Source organism: Heloderma suspectum, chromosome 11, assembly GCF_057233095.1.
Source record: "Heloderma suspectum isolate Gila_16-S chromosome 11, 16-S_ref, whole genome shotgun sequence".
Lineage (NCBI taxonomy): Eukaryota > Metazoa > Chordata > Lepidosauria > Squamata > Helodermatidae > Heloderma > Heloderma suspectum.
This window is the reverse complement of record NC_139468.1, coordinates 7,668,073-7,690,342: the sequence shown is the minus strand read 5'-3', so window position 1 is coordinate 7,690,342 and position 22,270 is coordinate 7,668,073. Positions and strand designations below refer to the sequence as shown.

At 46.5% G+C, this 22,270-nt stretch overlaps 1 protein-coding gene and 1 long non-coding RNA gene across 2 annotated transcripts in view; one reads left to right on the top strand and one right to left on the bottom strand.

Annotated features, from left to right (window-relative positions):
• The window catches only part of THSD4 (thrombospondin type 1 domain containing 4), a 564,631-nt gene that overhangs the window by 191,909 nt on the left and 350,452 nt on the right, over window positions 1–22,270 (bottom strand). The window lies entirely within an intron of this gene.
• Window positions 1–22,270, top strand: part of LOC146336949 (uncharacterized) — a 35,475-nt gene that overhangs the window by 4,518 nt on the left and 8,687 nt on the right. The window contains exon 2 of the long non-coding RNA XR_014785309.1: window positions 17,516–17,586. This is a non-coding gene — a long non-coding RNA (uncharacterized LOC146336949). The remainder of the gene's footprint in view (window positions 1–17,515; window positions 17,587–22,270) is intronic.

Sequence of the window (22,270 nt, the reverse complement as noted above, 5' to 3'; positions counted from 1 at the left end):
CAGCGGCTTTTGATACCATTGACCACAGTATCCTCCTGGACCGCCTGGAGGGGTTGGGCATTGGAGACACCATATTATGGTGGTTCCAGTCCTTCCTCTCCAGCAGGTACCAGAGGGTAGCCCTGGGAGAGGAGGTTTCAGACCCATGGCCGCTCATTTGTGGGGGGCCACAGGGTTCCATCCTCTCCCCGATGCTATTTAACATCTATGTGAATCCTCTGGGGGCTATCATGAGGAGGTTTGGGGTGCGGTGCTAGGGATGGCGGAGAATTCCGCCACGGATTTCAGTGAGGCCAAATGCACTGGCATTCAGCCCCCCCGAAATCCGTGGTGGAACGGCCTGCCACCCACCCACCCACCCCCTGCAGATTGCCCCCAGGACAAAGCTTACCTGGGGCGGATGTTCCAGATGGCGGTAGCTCCAGCAGCAGCTGCGGAGGCGGCTGCTCTTTCGACCTGCTGCTGTGGCCGCCATTTGCATTCTGGTTTTTGCCATGATAGGCTACGTAAGTATTTACATAGCCTATCACGGCAAGCCAAAAAAAAGAAAAGGCATATGCAAATGGCAGCGGCTACGGAGGCCACCATTTGCATCCCCTATTTTTCACTGTTTTATTCTAAGTAAATATTTACGTAGGCAATTATGGCAAAAAGAAAAAAGAAACGCAAATAGCACCCACTATGCTATTTGCGGTTCCCTTTTTTTTCGCTGTAACTGCTTATGTAAATATTTATGTAGGATAAAACGGCAAAAAATAGGGAATGCAAATGGTGGCCGCCGTAGCCGCCGCCATTTGCGTACACCGTTTTTTTTTGGGGGGGGATGCCGTGATAGGCTATGTAAATACTTACGTAGCCTATCACGGCAGCCTGGAATGATGCAAATGGCGGCCGCGATGGCAGCTGCCATTTGCATCCGCAGCCGCCATTTGCGTCCGCAGCCGGAAGTCCGGCTGTGGATGGCCCTGGCCGGCTGCTCCATGGAGCCACCGCGAAGCAGAGCCAGCCGGGCAGGATTCTGGGAGGGGAGGACCAGATCACCTCCCCCCCATCGAGGATTCCGGGGGGAGGGACAGAGCGCCTCCCCCCGCCAGCGGACGCCCCCACCAAAACCAGGTAAGGGATTCGTACATCCCTAGCAGTGTCATCAGTATGCGGATGACATGCAGCTCTACCTCTCATTCAAATCTTCACCAAGGTTGGCCATAGAATCCCTGTCCAAATGTCTGGAGATGGTGAGTGGCTGGATGGGGAGGAACAAGCTGAAGCTGAACCCTGACAAGACCGAGGCACTTTTGGTGGGAGACAAGAGGAGGTTGGGGGATACTGACCAGGTGTTGAATGGGGTACGGCTACCCTTGAAAGACCAGGTTCACAGCCTGGGGGTCATTTTGGACTCCCAGCTGTCCATGGAGGCTCAGGTGTCAGCTGTGAGCTGGACAGCGCTGTATCAATTCCATCTGATACGGTGGCTGCACCCCTACCTTCCCGACCATCTGCTCCCATCAGTATGCCCTGGTCTCCTCTCGTTTAGACTACTATAATGCGCTCTATGTGGGGTTACCCTTGAAGATGGTTCAGAAGCTGCAGCTGGTACAGAACATGGCAGCTCACCTGATTAAAGGCAGCTGCCAGCGAGATCACATCATCCCAGTGCTGAAGGAGCTGCACTGGCTGCCAGTTGTTTTCCGGGCCAAATTCAAGGTGTTGGTTTTGACCTTTAAATCTCTATATGGTTCTGGCCCAGCCTATCTTAAGGAGTGCCTCCAGCAACACCAGACAGGCCGCTCAACAAGATCCGCCTCGGATGGCCTTCTCTCTGTCCCATCAGCAAGGACAGCTAGGCTGGTGAGGACGAGGCAGAGGGCCTTCTCTGTGGTGGCCCCCACTCTGTGGAACTCCCTCCCTAGGGAACTCTGCCATGCCCCCTCTTTAATGAGCTTCCACCACACATTAAAAATGTGGTTGTTCAGGCAGGCATTTGGGGTGGGCTAGGGTAATTTTAGAAATATGTTTTTAATGTGGAATTGTATTGTATGAACTGTTTTTATTGTTGTACATTGCCCAGAGTGGCCTGGTGACCAGCCAGATAGGCGATTAATAAAATAAATAAATAAATAAATAAATAAATAAATAAATAAATAACCACCAGATAAGCCTATGGCCAGGGGGCCACCAGTATAGGATGGAACCACCAAAGGGAAATTACCTAGGGTGCCCTCAAACCTAGAGCTGGCCCTGTAGTGGTCCTCCATTTCATCTGGCTTTCCACAATGGCGAAACAAATGTCTCCAGGAAGCCCACAGGTAGGGCAGGATGGCAACACCTGTTTCCTGTCATTCCATAGCACCTGGTATTCAGAGATGTACTGCCTCTGAATATGCAGACTCTGTTTAGCCATCATGGCTAATAATCATTGATAAAGATCTCCTCCTCCCCCTCCTCCTCCTCTTCCTCCTCCTCCTCCATGAATGTATCTAATCCCCCCTTGAAGCCATCTAAGCCATAGCCACATCTTGTGGAAGTGAGTTCCATTAATTACTTTATGCATTGTTGTTGTCTTTTGTACAGGTTTTTTTTTCCTGTCCTGAATCTATAGCCAATCTGATTCATTGGATGACCCTGAGTTGTAGCATTACAAGAGGAAGAGAAACTTCGACCACATTTTTTAAGAGATACACACCTATTCAGGACTACCTAAGCCCAGGGGTGAGGAACCTGCAGCTCTATGGATGTTATACTACAGCTCTCATCATTCCTGACTATTGGCCATGCTAGCCAGGGCTGATATGAGTTGGAGTTCAGTGAGATCTGGAGGGCCACAGGTTCCTCTCCCCTGACATAGGCAAAGCAACACATGCCAACTTGAGGTGGAATCTACCAAGGCAATTCTCCTCCTGCTTATTGCTTTTGAAAAGCAGACGGTTTTGCACAAGGTAATCCTATCAGGGTGAAAGGTAATTAAGTTATTGGTAGTCCATTCTATGCATTTTTTAACGTGTCATTTCCCATGTTGTGTGTTCTTGACACATCTGGAGAAATGAATTGGGCAGTTTCAATGTGTCTCAACTGCCCACACAGTAAAGGATAGGTAGAAAATATTGCTACTGCCAATAAACTAGTCCCAACATGATTTACATAAATGTGGATTCAAGTGCTCTCTTTTATGAAGAGAAAACATTTCACATTCTTTCAAGGAAAAGGTAACTCCCCCCCCCAGCCCAACAACCACCTTCAAACAGTAATACATTTTAAAGGACGGATGTATAATCTTGTCATGGCAGATAAATATTATGAGCATATATCATGCAACAAACACTGCATGTGCTGTGGGGTTCTGAAATAGTGACTATTTCTCTTCGCACAGGCAATGTTAAGTAGGGCTATGCGCAACTTTGACCTGAAGCCTGAACTCCGAGTCAAAGCGGGGTGACTCGGGCCGCTTTGGGCCACCTCCAAGTTGAGGCGGAGGGGCTCCAAAGCAGATCGGGTCACTCCGAAGCGCTTCGGTGCGCTTCGGAGTGATACGGAGGCCCATCCCCCATGCCACCCCCACTGCTGCCACCCAGCCCCCTTCTCCTTCATCCTCTGGATGTGCACCAGCAGCCGTCTTGTTCCAAGGAATGGGGGAAGCCATTTTTAAAATGGCTCCCCCTATTCCGGAACAAGATGGCTGCCGGCATGCATCTAGACAGCCTAGGAGCTGGAGGCAGCAGCGGCTCCATGGGCAGCAACGGCAGCAGCCCACTCTCACTGCAAGCTGCCACCACTGGCATCACTCAAGCCTTCAGAGGCTCCTTGCAAGCAAGGAACACATGAAGGTTTGAGCAGAGGCGGGAGTTGGCCTCCAACCAGGCGCCATCCCCTCCTTGCAAGGAAGGGAGAGAGCCCAGGTGGAGGGCAACTCCTGCCCTCGTGCCTGTCAAATCTGCATAGTCTCTTTCCATGCAAGGAAGGAGGCTGTGCAGGCTTGATGGGCAGCTGGAGCTTCCTGCCAATCACCCGTCCTTCCCTCCTTGCAAAGAGGGCAGAACAGTGGTTGGCCGGCTGTGACAGGCAGCAGTTTCCCCAGCAGCACCAGCAGTGCCTTCCCCAACAGCTGCCCCAGCAGCAGCGGCTCCCCTGGCAGCAGTGCCACCCCCAACAGAACAAGGGCCCACGTAAGTGGTTGGAGGCTGGGTGGCATGTTGGGGGAAAGGGGCAAAATGGGATTCGGATGTCCGAATCCCACTTCAGCTTTGTAGGCTGAAGCAGGTCGTGGGGGGGGTGGCAACTCGGCCTGGGCTGAATCGGGCCCACCTCGGAAACCCCAAAGTGTGTGGCTTCCAAGTTGGAACAGAGGGGCACGCACAGCCCTAATGTTAAGGTAGTCAAGTGATACACAAAGAATGAGCCACATGGGAGGGGGAAAATCCTCATAACACAGTACCTCCTCCCTCCCCCAAATAATTATACTCTCAAATTTTAATCCCCCACCCCACAACAGCTCAGCTCCTAGTACCCCTTTGAAGTTTTCAAGAGAGTTGGGAAACACTGGAGGGATATCTGGGGAAAGCATGTGTTGGTTTCTGTTCATGAGGTCACGGCTTCCTAGGTTCCACTGCCAAAGCTGGGGCCCTACATGAGCAATTCATCAACTGCCATCAAGCATTCTTCCGTAGATAAGGGATGTGCTTACAAACAAAACTCGAGCTTGTCAAAGTTCTCCAGATTCCACTTCAAAGCTTGTTCCGTCTTGTGTCCGTATCAGATTGCAATCTTTTCTTTTTGCATGAAAATGTGTGTGTATTTCCATGCGTATTACTCCAAATGTATGCATCAACTGTGTGCATCTTTGAAATGCAAACATTCTCCTCCCATCGATTAAAGTGTGTTTGTGCACATTTTTGAAAAATACATTTTTATGCACCTTTTTCAAATGCTCACACACTGTCAAACATATTTTTGGGGACCATGAATCACACTGAAGCTCGGAAATGTGTGGACAATGGCCATAGATTTCATTTGAGTCAGCGTTCAGTCTGGGAGATGCAAACTGGGTAAAACCTGATCAAAAATGAAATGAAATGAATTCCTCATACATCCCTACCATAGATGCCTATCCAAACCTTAATATTCTCTTTGGAGTAAGGATGGATGAAAGTCCCTTACCTGGTCCCGCAGCTTGCTTCGTGGTGGGGGGGAGGCACTTCGGTTCTCCCCCCGAAGTTCAGGCCGGGGGGGGAGGCGCCCTGCCCCGCCAAAATTCAGGCTGGGGAGGAGGCGCCCCATCCCTCGCCGCTGAAATTCAGGCTGGGGAGGAGCGCCCCATCTCCCCGGCCGTGAAATAAAAAAGTAAATGTAAAAACAAAACAAAACCCCACACACGTCATAGGCTACATAACGATTTACGTAGCCTATCACGGCTAGATTTCCAAAGTCAGCCATGATAGGCTACATAAATTGTTATGTAGCCTATCACGGGTGACTTTGAAAAAAAAAAAGCGCATACGCAAATGGCGGTGCCCATGGGCGTCGCCATTTGCATTCCTTATTTGGGCCCGGGTAGTCTACCTAAAGATTTACGTAGACTACGGCGAAAATAAGGGCAACGCTATTTGCGTTGCCCTTATTTTCGCCGTAGTCTACGTAAATCTTTAGGTAGACTACCCGGGCCAAAATAAAGAACGCAAATGGCGGTGCCCATGGGCACCGCCATTTGCGTACGTGCTTTTTTTTTTTTTCCAAAGTCACCCTGATAGGCTACGTAATGATTTACATAGCCTATCACGGCTGACTTTGGAAATCTAGCCATGATAGGCTACGTAAATCGTTACGTAGCCTATCACGTGTGTGTTTTGTTTTGTTTTTACATTTACTTTGTAATGATGGCGGCGGCAGCCAGTCGGAAGACCGGCCGCCGCCGCCGCCACCGCCGAAACGCTGCCAAAACGCCGCCGGGACCCGCCGCCAAGAGGGACATTCGAAGGAGGTAAGTCCCATCCCAAGGGGGAGGCGGGGGGCGGAGAATTTCACCGCCAATTTCGGGGGGCCGACTGCATTGGCATTCGGCCTCCTCGAGATTCGTGGAGAAATTCTCCGCCATCCCTACTTTGGAGTCCACATTCCATGTGTTCCCTCTGAGTGAAGCAGAGGGCTCGTGAGAAGTAGGGATGTCAGAGAATTCCGCCACGGATCTCGGTGAGGCTGAATGCCACTGCATTCGGCCCCCCGAACTCAATGGTGGAATGGCCTGCCACCTCCCCCGCCCACCTGCGGATCCCCCCCAGGATGAGACTTACCTGGGGTGGATCTTCCGGGCAGCAGCGGCTCCGGCGGTGGCTGCGGTGGTGGGGGCTGGTCTTCCAACCGGCTGCCGCCGCCGCCATTTGCAGTCTTGTAAAAAAAAAAAAACAACCCAACAACGACATGATAGGCTACGTAAAGATTTACGTAGCCTATCATGGCTGGGTTTAAAAAAAAAAACTACGTATGCAAATGGTGGCAGCTACAGCCGCCGCCATTTGCGTTCCTTATTTTTGGCCGTCTTAGTCTATGTAAATATTTACGTAGACTATGATGACAAAAATAAAGGGGAACGCAAATAGCATAGCGGGCGCCATTTGTGTCCCTTTTTGATTCGCCGTTTTAGCCTACGTAAATATTTACGTAGGCTAAAACGGTGAATCAAAAAGGGACACAAATAGCGCCTGCTACACTATTTGCGTTCCCCTTTATTTTCGCTGTCATAGTCTACGTAAATATTTACATAGATTAAGATGGCCAAAGATAAGGAACACAAATGGCAGCGGCCGTAGCTGCCGCCATTTGCGTACGTGGTTGTTGTTGTTGTTTTTCCCAGAGCCCTCCGCGGCCGGAAATCCGGCTGCGGACGGCTCTGGCCTGGCTGGGCCTGGCCAGCTGCTCCGCGGAGCTGCTGCAGAGCACAGCCGGCCGTGGAGGATTCCGGGGAGGAGGAACGGATCGCCTCCCCCCCGCCCATCAACATATTCCCGGAAAAGTAAGTGACTTTCGTACATCCCTAATAAGAAGAGGGCTTTCTTGGTGTTGGTACCTTGGCTTTGGAATAGTCCAGAGAGGCTTGCTTGGCACCATATTTATGCTCTTTTCAATGTCAGGTGTGGAGGTTTGAGACCTACAGAGGCAATGGACAAAATGGTCAGGCTTAGAGACCTGGAGTTTTGTTCATAGTGGGTAGCCCTCAGAGGAATGGTTTCATTTCCCCGATTAAGTTTCATTTCTTCAGGTTTGAAGCAGTACTTTTGGATTTGGGGGAGTAGGGTATAAAAAGAGAGTGTCAGTAAGAGTAGCAGCAGCAGCAGAAACAGCAGCAAGAGCAACAGTGAAAGCAGTGAGGAGAGAGCAGGAAGAAGCTGCCTAGAAAGTCTAGGGATGGTGGAGAAATCTGCCACAGACTCCTATGAGGCTGGATTCTTTAGAGTCTGGGCCCCCAGAGTCCGTGGTGGAATGGGCTGCTCCCCTCCGCCACCCCGCGAACTAAGGTCAGGATGGACCCTACCTGGCACCGGCCGGTCCGGATCTGTCCTCTTTGTTCTGCAGCCATCTACTGCCAGGCTGCAGACGCAAATGGCATCCGGCATAGTGGATACCATTTGCATCCCTGCCCTTTGCCATGATTGGCTACATAAATATTTACATAGCCAATCACAGCAAAGGGCAGGGACGCAAATCACATCCCCTACGCTGGACACCATTTGCGGCTGCAGCCCGGCAGCAGACGGAAGTCTGGCTGCAGACGGCCCCGGCCGGCAGCTCTGCAGACTCGCCGCGGAGCAGAACCAGCCAGGGAGGATTCCAGGGGGAGGGATGGATCACTTCCCCCCCCCAGCGGACCCCGGAGCAGACTGGTAAGTGGGGTTCATACACCCGTAGAAAAGTCTAAATATTAGGGATGTCAGAGAATTCCGCCACGGATCTCAGTGAGGCCAAATGCCAGTGCATTCAGCACCCTGAAATCCGTGGTGGAACAAAGCCCCCCCCCCTCCACCCCACGAAATGGGCCCGGAACGGAGCACCTACCTGCTTCCGACTGCGCTGACTTGTGACTGCTTCTTGCATTCGCTTCTTCCATGTAGCCGTGATAGGCTACATAAATACTTAGGGAGCCTATCACGGCTAACGCAGGGACGCCATTTGTATCCCTGCGGAAGCTGTGAGAGGCTACCTAAGTATTTATGTAGCCTATCACAGTAAAACTAAGGGAACGCAAATGGCGGCGGCTATGGTGGCCGCCATTTGCGTTCCCTTTTTTTTGCCATTTTAGCCTACGTCAATATTTACGTAGGCTATTATGGCAAAAAAAAAAGGAACGCAAATGGCGTAGTGGCTGCCATTTGTGTTCCTTTTTTTTTTTTGCTGTAATACCCTATGTAAATATTTACATAGGCTAAAATGGCAAAAAAAAAGGAACGCAAATGGTGGCTGCCGTAGCCGCCGCCATTTGCGTTCGCTGTTTTTGTTTTTGTTGTGGTAGGCTACATAAATATTTACGTAGCCTATCACATCAAAATACAGAGATGATGTATTTTGGCAGCCGCCATTTGCGTCCCTGCAGGCTGCCCAGTGGCCGGATGTCCGGCTACGGGCGGCCCTGGCTGGCGGCTCCATGGAATCTCCGCAGAGCGGAGCCGGCCGGAGAGAATTTTGGGGGGAGGGATGGAGCGCCTCTCCCCCACCGCGAATGTCCCCCCCTCGAAAAGGTAAGTGACTTTCGTACATCCCTACTAAATATAGCTATGGTAAAGGAACTTGCATTTTGCAAATTTTCTTTTCTTTTAAGGCCTTTTTTATCTCTCAGCTCTATTGTGCAAATAACTTTACTTGTCATTTGTTTGCTTTAAAACAACCAATAAACTATTGTGGTTAAACCCTGTGTCTAGAGTGTCAGTCACCCCACGTCTACAACCTAAACCCCATGTTACTGGGAAAGGGAAGTTTGTAAGAAGGAAGGTGGGACACTTAAGGAGGCAAGAGATCCTTAAGGAGTTGCTCGGGGGGACCAGATCATAAGTAGAACCTTGACACCAGGTGAAGATCTTTTTATTGACTCAGGCCTTTTAAATTAGGGATGTCAGAGAATTCCGCGACGGATCTCGGTGAGGCCAAATGCCAGTGCATTCAGCCCCACAAAATCCATCACGGAATGAAGCCCCCGCCCCCCCAACCCACGAAAGGCGCGCGGGATGAAGTCCCCACTGCCCCCACCCCACGAAAGGCATGAGAAACGGAGCACTTACCTGCTCCCGTCCACGCTGCTTTGCAAATGGTGGCCGTCCTGGCCGCCATTCGCTTCCTCTTCTTCCTAGCCATCATAGGCTATGTAAATACTTACGTAGCCTATCATGGCTAACACAGGGATGCCATTTGCATCCCTGTGGAGGCCGTGATAAGCTACGTAAGTATTTACGTAGCCTATCTCGGCGGGGGGGGGGACCCAGCGTACGCAAATGGCGGCAGCTACCGTAAGCGTTTACGTAGCCTATCACGGCGGGGGGGGAAACCCAGCGTATGCAAATGGTGGCGGCTACCGCCATTTGTGTATGCTGGGGGTTTTCCCCCTGCCGTGATAGGCTATGTAAATATTTACATAGCCTATCACGGCTCAATACAGGGACGCAAATGGCAGCGGCTACGACAGCCGCCATTTGTGTCCCTGCAGGGGTGCCCAGCGGCCGGATGTCCGGCTGCGGGCAGCTGGAGCCGGGCGGTGGCTTTGCAGCTTGGCCGCAGAGCAGAGCTGGCCGGGCAGGATTCTGGGGGGAGGGACGGAGCGCCTCCCCCGCACCGCGGATGCCCCTGCGCAGAGCCAGATAAGGGATTCGTTCATCCCTATTTTAAATATCCCTTGGGCTCTTGCTGTTTTAGGTTTTAGGTTTTGTTTTTGTTTTCTTTTTTAATATAAGTGCCTTATTGTTTTATACTATCTTTATTAGGAGTGAGCTTTTATGCAGCTTTTTATTATTTTTAATTATTTTATTTTTTTATCATATTATTTTGTTTGTATTGATCAGTAAGCCACCTAGAGAACATTTGTTGATGGGAGGCTGCATAAATGCAATCAGTCAAATCAAATCTTGGGTTCAGGTGGATCCACATAATATTGTATGTGGTAAGAGGAGAGCTCCTGTGATTGCACTAAAGTTGAATCTGCAGTAGGGGATTAAAACAAACAACATGAGTTTGTTGTTTGTTTTAATCATGAGCACAGATCACATCATCACTAAAACCTGGAAGCAGATTGAGAAAGGAGCCCAAAGATATACCAACAGCACATCAGCATTCTGTATGAATAGGAAGGAACTAGCACATTTCACAACTTCTATTGGAAGAGCCATATGATAACACGTATCATATATTTTTAATTTTTGTGAACCGCCCAGAGCGCTTTGGCTGTTGGGTGGTATAAAAATATAATAAATGAAATTCAATGAAATATTGGATCCAAATGCCTCTACTTTTAAATGAGCATTAACAGCCCCTGAATTCTTCTCCAGCTCAAATTAAAATTCCTGGTTTACTCCCTTCCTGTTCCCTTTAAATGTACTATCTATATCCATATCTGTCTGTCTGTCTGTCTGTCACACTTCTATACTGCTTATTATACTAAAATCTCTAAGTGGTTGCACTAAACTGCATATATCATACAATATAAAATAATACATTTTAAAACATTACAGCAAATATAAAAATAAAATAAGCAATCAGGGAAAGCCTGTGGTTAAAAACAAAATTCTCAAGAGGTGGTTGAAACTTGTCATAGTGTTTGCCTTGCAAACCATGCATGGGAGAGCATTTCAGAGTGCGGGTGCCACTACTGAGAAGTCCTCCTTGCTTGCTATTACATGGTGAAATTCTACTGGTTGCGGAATGACTAATAAGGCCTCCTCTGAATTAAACTCCTCAGGGGCAACTGAGTGTATATAGTAGAAGGTGGTCAGCTAGCTACTCAGCCAGGTGGTGATGGTGGCACTCTGGTAATGAGGTGAGACAGAACACACAGCTCCAGCGGCCCTCAGAAAGCATTGTTTTGCCATGGGCTATTGACATTGCAGTAGTATTTCAGAGGGAGGGAGGGAGGGCGTACATGGCTCATAGGGGATGGAGGTTCTCAAATTTGGATTAGTATGGAAATTAGCTGCACTGGGGGAAGGGCTTACCCCACACTCATTCCTGCATAGCCCTAGCAATGTGATACCATAGAGAACAAAAACCTGCTACAGTTTTTATTTCATTTGTGATACCAATCACTGAACTAGGTGAAAAGATCTGGGAACAATTCATTGAAAATTCCCACCAGTTCTGATTTTTAATGTAGTAAGAGGTGGCATTTTGTAACCTGCAATAGCTCTCTTTGATATACAAATTTCAGAAGGCTTTCTGTCCCTCTAATGTGAACCCAACTGCCACTCAGAAAACGAATGATCCAAATTCTCTGGCATTCACCCAGGCACCTTGGAAAACTATCTTACCAACCAACAATGTGCTACTTTGCTCTGAGTGCAGAATGTCACTGCTTAAAAGCTCATAATCAAACAAGACCTATCCATCTTCCTATCAAGAGTGAAACCACAATATTCTGGGAACTTGTATCCATAGAAGCCCCCACAGAATGCTTTTGTAGCAGAACGAGTCGTAACTCTGGCCTCCAAATCAAATTCTAACTTGCTGACTAACTGACCCTTTTTCAAGCCAAAGCTTCCATGAGACATTACCTGAAAGATGATGACATTTCCATGAGTCAAAAAGAAGCTGTAAGAAGCAGGACTGGGGGAGTTTGGAATAAATGGAAAGGACAAAGGGTGAAAGCTGAAGAACATGAGATCATGGAGAAGTTGAACATGAGATCAATTGTTGGTCAACCCACTGGTGGATTATGGAGGATTTCAACAGCTTGTGCAAAACCAGCAGTGCCAGAAAAGGCACTTCACCCCTTTAAGTTGTAACTAGCTACTGGACCTAGCTTTGCACGGGTTCAAATATCCCTAAGTTTGATACAGTGAAGCCTTCAAACATACGCATGCAGCTTCCAGAGTTGGACACACTGTGCTCACCCCATCTGAGTGAAAGCATGCTCTTTGACAGACTGATAGCAACCAGAGGGAGGGGCAAGTTCACTCCATTTCCCTGAGTGGGGGTGCCCCACAGCAAGGAGGCAGGCATATAAATCTGTCCCTAAGGCTACTAATCTCCCCTCACTTCCAACTGCATGGACTACAACGCCATGTGCTAGCCAGGGACATCTGCCCCTAGGGAATGTTACTGCAGGTTTCACCAACCTGGACACATTTTAATGAATTAAAATTCGGGATGTCCCGAGAGTCTAAGAGGGGGGTGGAGATCCTGCTCACTGAGCTGCTGCCACTTACTGGACCTGTTCACCTGGTGGCTCGGGTTTCTCTATGAAAGTAGAGTTCGGGTTTCTCCGTAAAAGTTCTCCATAAAAGTTCCATGTAGAACACAGCAGCTCAGCTGTGGTCAGGAGCTGCCCCTTTCCAGCATGTAAGTCCTTTGCTGAGGGGACTGCACTGGCTGCCTATTCACTACTGGGCCAGGTTTAAGGTTTTTGCACTCATGTACAAATCCCTAAACAACTCAAGACCAGGATACCTGAGAGAGCACCTTCTCCCTTACCAACCTGCCTGGTCACTGAGGACATCAGAGGGCATGCTCCTGGTGGTTCCACATGGACCTATGGCCCAGTTGGAGTCCACCAGGAGAAGAGCCTTCAGCGTGGTGGCCCCCTTTCTTTAGAATTCCCTGCCCCTGGATGTTAGGCAGGCTCCAACACTGTGCTGTTTCTAGCACCTCCTGAAAACAGCACTGTTCCAGGAGGCATTCCTTAATTGATCAGTTACGTTTGTATTGGTATTGTGTTTTTAAGCAAGTATAATTTTAATGTGGTGTTTTCATACTTTTATTCTTTTACTGTTTTATTTCTTGTGTTCACTGCCCCCAAATCTGTTCTATATATAAATACTGCAAATAAAAATAAATAAGTAAAAGTAAGCTTCTGAGCACAGCTTCTCACGCAAAGCCAGTTGGGTAGACTGTCTAAGTTCTGCCCCTGCCTTCTGTCTCTTTGCTCTGCGCCTGCGCCTGGCATCTATTAGATCAGACTCCCCAAACCCCGCCTCCTTCTGTTCGCTGTCTCTCACAGGGGTGTGTGAAGAGGGACCCTCCTCCTCAGCCAGCTGGGCGTTTGTAACCTGAGAAGCTTGTAACCTGAGAAGCAGTCTGGACTAGCCTGGAAAAACTCCTCCCCCATGTCTGGAGGTTCTCCTTCAGAATCTGAACTGCTATCCCGCTCCTTGCACTCAGAAACACCCCTGACACAGATGCACATCCCCTCTTATTTTTATGGATAAGTCTGCTTCCAGATGGGAGGTGGTGGTGGTTGGTGGAACACTTCACCAGCCCTACTCAAGGCAGGAAGGCCTTCTTTTGCAGCCATGAGAAAACCTTGCTGGATATGGGAAATAGGGAACAACAATGGGAACAATAATTCTGTTGTTGTTTTTAAGGAACACTGCGGGAGACATGTACTTGAGCACTATGGTGAGCTCAAGAGTGGCCTTGGGGTAGGAAAATCAAGTATTTATTTATTTTTTTTAAATGGTGCAGGGGAGAGATTTATAATGGTACATCATTCCTCGTGCATCAACCAATAGGGGACTTCAACGAATGTAGCAAAAGCCTATGTAATGGGGTAGAAAAAATTGTGATTGGGGATCTTCCATAAGTTAAGGACTTTCACACCAAGAAACATTAGGGCAGGAGTGGGTAGGAGAAGATGGGAAATGGTGGGAACTGGTTGAATTGAGAGGTGTAAGATGTCAGTCCTCCTCCCCCCACCCCATTTTTATCCTGGTCTCCATTGAGAATGTCAGAGGGAGGGACCATAGCTCAGTGTGATAGAGCACATGCTTTGCATGCAGATGGTCCCAGGTTTGATCCCCAGCTTCTCCAGGCAGGGTGAGGAAAGAATCCTGCCTGAACCCCTGGAGAGCCTTTGCTGCCAGTCAGTGTCGACAATACTGGGCTAGATGGGCCAATGGTCTGACTCGGTATAAGGCAGCTTCCTACGTTCCTAATGTTTATGATGCATTGTAACCTGTTCAGAGCCTCTGGGGTTGGAGATAAAGGGAGCTTCTGCAACAGGGTGGTATAGAAATAAATAAACAAACTTCTAAAACAGCCTTTCCAACCTGGTGTCCTCCAGGTATTTTGCTCATGACATTGGCCTTGCTGGCTGGGGCTGATGGGAGTTGAAGTTCAAAAGGGCAGGAAGGCACCAGGTTGGGAAAGCCTGATCTAAACAAGCAAACCCTTCCCATGTATTACAGTTCCAAAATCACCACTTGGTCAGAGAATGTACATGGTACAGTACTAATTTCTAGACCAAATAATTACAATTTTCTAGCAACTCGGGATATCAGTTTGAGTATTGATTAAATTGATATTTAATTTAGCACTGATTTTTTTTAAAAAAATGTCTGGTGTATCCTGTTCAGTTCCTGGCACAGTTCCATAAGGGTACTGAGCATCTAGAAAGAAAAGAATGACTGAAGGAGCTATGCATTTAAAGCTAGATAGATGGTGGATGGCGATTAAGGGGGGATGTGCTAACTGGATTCCAACCTTTAAAAGAAGCTTAGAAGAAGGTGGAAGGCCTGCTCATTTGTATCTGGTGAGGAGATAATTGTTTCAAAACTATAGGAAAATAAATTGAGTCTAAAGCTTAGGAAGAGTTTCCTGAACAGAAGAGCAGCAATGGAATAACATACCTAGGAAGCTGCAGAATCTTCTCAGTTGAAATAAGGATGCAATTATTATTCTTAGGCTATTGAGGTGGAATGTTTACTTCTACAGACAGGTGTCCCAAATAAATCATGGACTTTCCAGTTGTGTGTGTGTAGCATCTCTTTGTTTAGAGCTGAAATTAAACTTCAGGTCACATACTAGGCAACTTTTTTAGTGAGCTGGAATCATCTGCAGAAATAATAGGGAAGGCTTCACATACCAAAACCAGTGTGGGTTAAAGTAGAGTTTATAGAGTGGGACCTGGGAAACCAGGGTTCAGATTTTTACTCAGACAGCCAGGAAGCTCACCAGATGACCCTGGACCAGCTCAACTTACCCCACAGGCATGTTATGATGATAAAGTGTGTGTGTGTGGGGGGGGGGGAATTATACTGCCTTGAGCATCTAGAAAGAAGGGTGGAATGTAAATGTTATAATTAATACTTTTAATTAAATCAGTCCATCATGCTTCCAGTGACCATTAGTTATACACATAACATATATCCAGGAGACCTTATCCAACCATTCTTTAAAGTCTTTTAAAGAATGGTTGGATAAGGTCTCCTGGATATATGTTATGTGTATAACTAATGGTCACTGGAAACATGAATGGAGTAGATCAGGGCCGGCGTCAAGGGTAGGCATGGTGGGGCACCTGCTGAGGGCCCACACCCCACCAAGGGCCCACTGACAAGAGGCCCACTGGACTTGCTCCTCCTCTTTCCCCTTGCAACCCGCTTGCTCCCCTGCCTCTCACTCTGGCCCAGACAGTGGTGGTGGTGAGAAGGAAAAGCAGGAGAGGCCACAGCCGACTTGCTCACTGGCTCTCTACCCATCACGCAAACAAGTGGTAGCAATGATGAGAAAGAGGAGAGAGGAGCAATAGCAGTTGGTGACAATGACAGTGAGAAGGTAGAGGGAGGGAGGCCATTGATTGAATGTGTCTTGGCCAAGCGCCCTCAGAAAGCTGGAGCTGGACCTGGAGTAGATGATCCAATACTTCTACTGCTTGGGTCTGTATCATTAGGTCATGCTTGTTTGCCAGATCGAATGCTTTCCTCTACCGGAATCGACATGGCCTCTTGCCCTTGCATTTCATAACTGCTTAATAAATAACTCATGTAAAAGGAGACCAAAGGTCCAATATCTACCCACACTAATGCATACAAGCAGAGGGAGGAGGATAAAACTCCTGAGTCATTTCCTCTATTGAGCTCTACCATGTGACTGCAATAACTTGGCAAAACAAAACGCAACAAATTAAGCGCTCTTTTTCTCTAGCACAGAGTGGGACAAAACTAGCAACCACAACTGAGTTTTAGATTTATAGCAGGGTGGCTAAAAATTTCCCTGGGCATGGCTAGGATATCCCCCCCCCCCACTTCACTTAAGAAAAATAGCTAGAGGCTATAAAAAAAACAGTCAGAGAAATAAATCCATGGCAGGCCTGGGAAAATCAGTGCTTTTTGTTGTTACTTTTGTAAGAGTATGCTATTAATCTCCCACCCTGAGGAAAGAGGAGAAAAAGGGGGGACAACTGACATCTGCAGCAATTTAATAATTTTGTGTTGAGTGCTTGTTTCTGGGCAGCTTTTTGAATCATTATTATTCCTGCTGCTGTGCCAAATCATGGTGCCTACCAACCAAAGATCCAAGTGCAAAAGTCTAGCAGGCTACTTAATTATTTATTTATATAGCATGGCCAATATGCATGGGACTTTCACAATCACACACACACAGTCGGGTCCCTAAGCCAAGAAGCTTATAAACTTAATATTGAAAGGGGTGGGACTATGGAGGAATGGGAAGGAGTGGAGACACATGTATACTCCAGTTCTCCCTATTTATCAAAGACAGTCCTTGTTTTCTAGTCTTTGTCCCTGGTAATCACTGGTAATTGCTGTCCCTGGAAATTACTGTCCCTCTGATGCCCTTTGGGGACATTTCAAGAGAAGCCTTTACAGATACTTTGCAACGATGTTGACAAGTGAGCAGCTGGTGACCACGGACAGGTGGTCCGTGACCCAGTGTCCCTTTGTGTGTTCTGAGTTGTAGATATAACAATCTGATCTGTTGTGAAGTTAAAACATTCCATTAAATATCCTTACATTGGGGGGAAGGAGGAAATGTATAGAAACAGACCGCTTAAGCAGTACAATGCCTTTTGTACTCCTGAGCCATTTTCATTAGAAGGATGCAAATGTATCCTGGGGCATTTGCATTTTGTACTCCTGGGGCATTAGGGCATTTGCTCCTGGGGCACTAGAAGAGTTCTGTGGTAGAGCTGGTCTTCACTGACCACTCCACATTTGCCAGCTCATTCTCACATGGTGAACAAGGGTAGCTATTCTGGCCATTTATGTAAGGGAGGGTTGAAAATATGGATGGACAAATCTGTTAATTTCAGTTTCTCTCCATTTCTCATTTTTCCAGTCATAAATTCGATGTGCCTTGAACTTTGAGAATTTCTGCAGTAATAAGTTTGATTTGCCACAAACTTTGAGGGTTTAGGAGGCGGGGGGGTAAGTTTGCATGAAAATTCATAAGCATTTTTCTGCACATTTCTCCGAAAACGTGTGTTTTGTATGCATTTTTGCTAATATGCATATTTTGGGCAAGATATTTTCTAATACAATGTATTATGGAGTGTGTGACTTCCTCTAATGTGCCATCTTTGTATGCATGTTTTGTTCAGATAACTCCATTGCAACATTCACAGAATATCTCAAAGGATAACTGAGTTTGGGTCTGAAGGTGCAAATTCAGGTAAGCCAACTGAATATCTCCCCTATCCCTAAGCAAACATTCTCATTAATTTTCAGGGGAAAGGATTTACCAGAAGCAGTATCAGTGGCAACTTGTCCTCCCCCCAACTTTATATCATCATCATCCTCATAATACCTGGTCATTTAGCAGGTGCACTATCAAGGGTGCATTGTGGGGGACAACAGCTGGGAAGCAGCTGTCGATAGAAGTGACACCACACTGCTCTTTTGGTGCATGCTAAACTATCAGGAGTGGGGTTTTACTTATTTACAATCAAAGAAAGAGAAGGGAAAGAAGAAGAAAAAGCTGTGGCCGCCACTTCTGGTAAGCCCCCTTGCTTAAAAAGTAATGGGAACTTTTGAACCCACATCAAGCATTTCTAAACAAGCCTGTAATTGCACACTCATGACTAGTCACTCACGGAGATTTGTGCATCCTTTACATGATGTCATCAACTTCCAGAACATCTCCCACACTTTTTGAGCTTTATCCCACTTTTCAACAGATCAGAGTTAAGCCGATAACAAAGGTTAATGCGAGATATCCGCAGTGTGTAATGACTGTGTTGTGCTATTATACAGCCACTAGATGGTGCTGTATAATGAAATCTATAGAACATTGCTGACTAGAAAAGAAGTTCTCCATTCAAATCATGTGTTCCCTGTGTAAAGAAGCCCATCATAATCCCACAAAGAAACCAGAAGCAAAAAGCCCCAGGATGTGGGATTTCAGCCTCGTGTGATGAACCTGATCTTTTTAAAAAATCTACAACTTTCTACATGGCCAGTAAATTTCACCCCTCTTTTCCCCTCCCCATGTGCAGTCCAAACCTACCCCAAAGGGTCAGGGGACCCTCTGGAACAGATTCGGGGCACACAAAAGGGGTTGCAGGGGGGAGAGGATGGGGCATTGTATGAGTGGACTCCTCTTCGCGCAAGGGTTGGATCCAACACATTGTATTCCACCATGATGGCCTGCTGGTTGAAAAAGCAGGATATAATTCAGGGGGGGTGTTCATTGGAGGGTAATAATTTTAGGTTTTCAAAAAGACCCCAGAGTTGTTGTTTTCCCCCTGAAATCTTGTCTTAGAAAGAAGAAAAGGACCGCATTTTCCCCTCTTTTCCATTCAATGCTGACATGTTAATGGATGTCTGTCCCCTCCTTGCCACATTGCCACTGATGGTGCAGTGGGTATGTATGCGGACTGCAAAGATGGTCACCCTTCTTTTTGCAGCATAACAGCCACTTTTTCACTACTTTTGCTTCTTTCTTTCTTTGTTTTTTTAAAGGAATACATTTTCAGACCTTATGACTAAGAAGGAACACTGCCCAAATGTTACACCATCTGCCAAGTTCAGCAGAAATAATGAAGCAATTGTTGTCTCTCTCACTCACGCACACCTACACCCACACTCTTGCTTCAGTTTGCAGGAGCAGATGGGGAAAGAAGCAAAGGTTTCGAAGTGGCTTTTGAGACAGGAAAATCAGGTCTGCTGCATTAACAATTTGCAGAAAGGGAGGCAGGCAACTTGCAAATGAAAGAGAAAAATGGGGAACAAAACTGCAAAGAAACAAGGTCACATGCCTGCACTGCCCCATTGTAGTCCTACGTCGAATATGAAGCTCTACAATGCATCACATATAAAGAGTAGGGATAAGAAAGTTTTCCCCATTTCTTCCTTTATTGTTCCTCTGATTCTCTCTACCCGCCACCCCCACTACCACTTTGTCCTTTTTTTCTGCAATTCTAATATAATATATTAAAGTCCTGCATCTATTTTTTGAATCATTCATCACTAGAAGCTGTTATTTGTCCCCTCCAGTTTTTTGCATCCAATATTCTTTCTGCAGCCAACATATACGCTGTTAATCCATTATGTTGTTGACTAACAAATCTATCCATACAATTAAGAAGATGAGACAGGAGATCTAATGAAACTGTGTAGCCTAGCATTTTCTCCATATTTTTATTGATCGTCCTCCAGTTTTTTTTTGTTTGTTGGCCAAAGCACATTCCCACCATAAATGATAAACAATCTCCTATTTGTTTCTGACATTTCCAACAATCAGTGGGACAATCTTATTTAATTTATTTATTTTAACTGGTGTTATATACCACCTTGTCATCACCTTATACAAATTGTCTCTAATGGATATGTTTAATGAAAAATTATGGCTCTTACGCCACAGAGTTTCCCAAATTTCAATTGGGATATTATTTCCAATATTTTATGCCCACCTGACCATATAATGCCCTTGGTTCTCTCTGATCTGGCTTCTCCTTAGAGCTATGAGCAAATGGGGACTTGTGATCTCCTTGCGGGTTTCCCGTTGACAGCTGGTGGGCCACTGTGTGAACAGAATGCTGGACTAGATGAACCCTTGGTCTGATCTAGCAGGAGCAGGGCTCTTCTGATGTTCTGATCTCAAGGGTCTCAAGCAGGGCCACACCTAAAGGCTAGAAACCTGCACTATTTAATTTCAGGAGACACTTGGGAGCATTTCAGGGCATGTGACAAAATCTCACAAGCCAAAGGAGCTTATGGATAAGAGTTTAGATCTCAATGTCCTGCATAACATCCCCCCCCCCAAAGAAACAGTTCTGATCATGTAGACTGTGTTGGACTACAGCTCCCATTAACCACACCTCCCAGTCAACATGGGGATGATGGAAGTTGTAGTCCAATGCATCTGGAGGATGCCAGATTGGGGAAGATGATAAGAAGTGTAAAATAAATGTTCATGGTCAACCCAGATCTGCCGCTGCTGAGTCAGCTGGATGTGTGTACCTTTTTCTGATGTACTTCTTCTTAAGGTGCCATCTCCTATCGGAGGTTAGCTGTCATGACAGCTCTTTTCATATTTGATGCTGCTGCTCTGAATAATTGTATAGAAAGACAGCTAAACCATTCTCTCAAATTCTTTAACCATGATGTTAAACCACCTAATTGTGGGCAGAGAAATTGGAGGGCACCATTTCATTGAATTTCTCCATGGGGAGGAGAAATTCTCCAACAGTTTCTTGGGGGTTGGGCTCACTGTCAGTAGTGGCAGTACTGCAGCTTTTTGCTTTCTTTTTTCCCAAACATTGTTTTGTTTGTTTGTTGTCTCTGCAAATCATGATAACAGCAGCAACAGTGTTGGCAGTCTGGCCACCATGTTTCATCCTCAACAATGCCCCCAGACGTAACATCTTTCTGGTTCCTCATGGGAGACAAATTGTGAATAATATTCAGAGTAAATTCCACAAAGTTGCCTTCTTTTTCTAGGTGAGAAAAAGAAAACAAAAATCTCAGAATTTTTCTGAGGAAAAAAAAGGCTTCTTGGAAATTCCAGCTCAGCTCTGGCTCTATTCCTCCTTAATTCTGGTTTAGCTAGGAGAAGTTCTAAACATTTCCTTCAGTTCATTGGCATCCATGTTACCAATAAAACTCTGCCAAAAAGGCAGTCTCAATGTGATGGCATGGCATGAATGATTGCATCTGGATTATTTTTGTGCTGTGTTTTACTGAGGTGGTCCTCTTCATTAAGAACTTAAGAAGAGCCATGCTGGATCAGACCACGGGTCCATCTAGTCCAGCATTCTATTCACACAGATGCCAACCAGCTGTCAACCAGGAATCCACAAGCAGGACATGAGCACAACAGCACTCTCCCATCCATGTTCCCAGAAACTGGTGTACATAGGCTCCCTGCCTCTTGTACTGGAGGTAACACACAGCCATCAAGCCTAGTAGCCATTGATAGCCTTCTCCTCCATGAATTTGTATAACGCCCTTTTAAAGCCACCCAATTCAGTGGCCATCACCCCAATTCAGTGGGTGACCAGCCAGATGGGCGATTAATAAATTTAATAATTAATAAATAAATAAATAAATAAAAATATCTGGCAGTAAAACACCACACAAAAATGAATTGTGTTACCAGATGTATCCAACACTAAAGTATGTGGCATTTTAAGCCTTTATAACAGCCTTCTCCCACCTGGTGCCCTCCAGATGTGTTGGACTGCAACTCCCAGCATGCCCCAGGCAGCTGGGCCATGCTGGGAGTTGCAGTCCAATGCATCTGGAGGGCACCAGGTTGGGGAAGGCTGCTTTATCACCATGAATGGTCTGAACCATCTAGCTCAGACATTGTCTATTACAGCCTCAGCTACATTACTTAACATCACCATAGTTCTGGAGAACTCAAAAACGTACCTCATTTTTTTGTGACATTTTGGTTGGTCCTCATTAAAGTATTGCCCTATGGTGGGTTTTGGATTTTCATTTTCTAATGGACCACGAAGGCTACCTACAATTTTAATGTACTTCAGGATAGTTCGTCCACCTACATGCATCACCATGCCTCCGCACTTGATTGCTCTCAGCTAAATGTTCAAGTTGACTCAGATTATGACCAATAGCTCTAATGGAAAAGTTAGCCAACGCACAAAGGGCTTACAGAAATGTGCAAGAATGGGAATTACTTCGGCACAACTTGGTGGGATTTTATAAACTTTTTGATACAGCCCAAAAGGTATATCAACCACCACAGTCACATGGTCTTTATGGAATGATTTATTGGGTTAACAGAGTACAACTTGATAAAGATAAGAGATCAGACAAGCAACACAATTGCATGTTATCAAGGATGTTCTTATTGATATTTCATGCTGTTCAGTCATTTAATGTATTGTTAA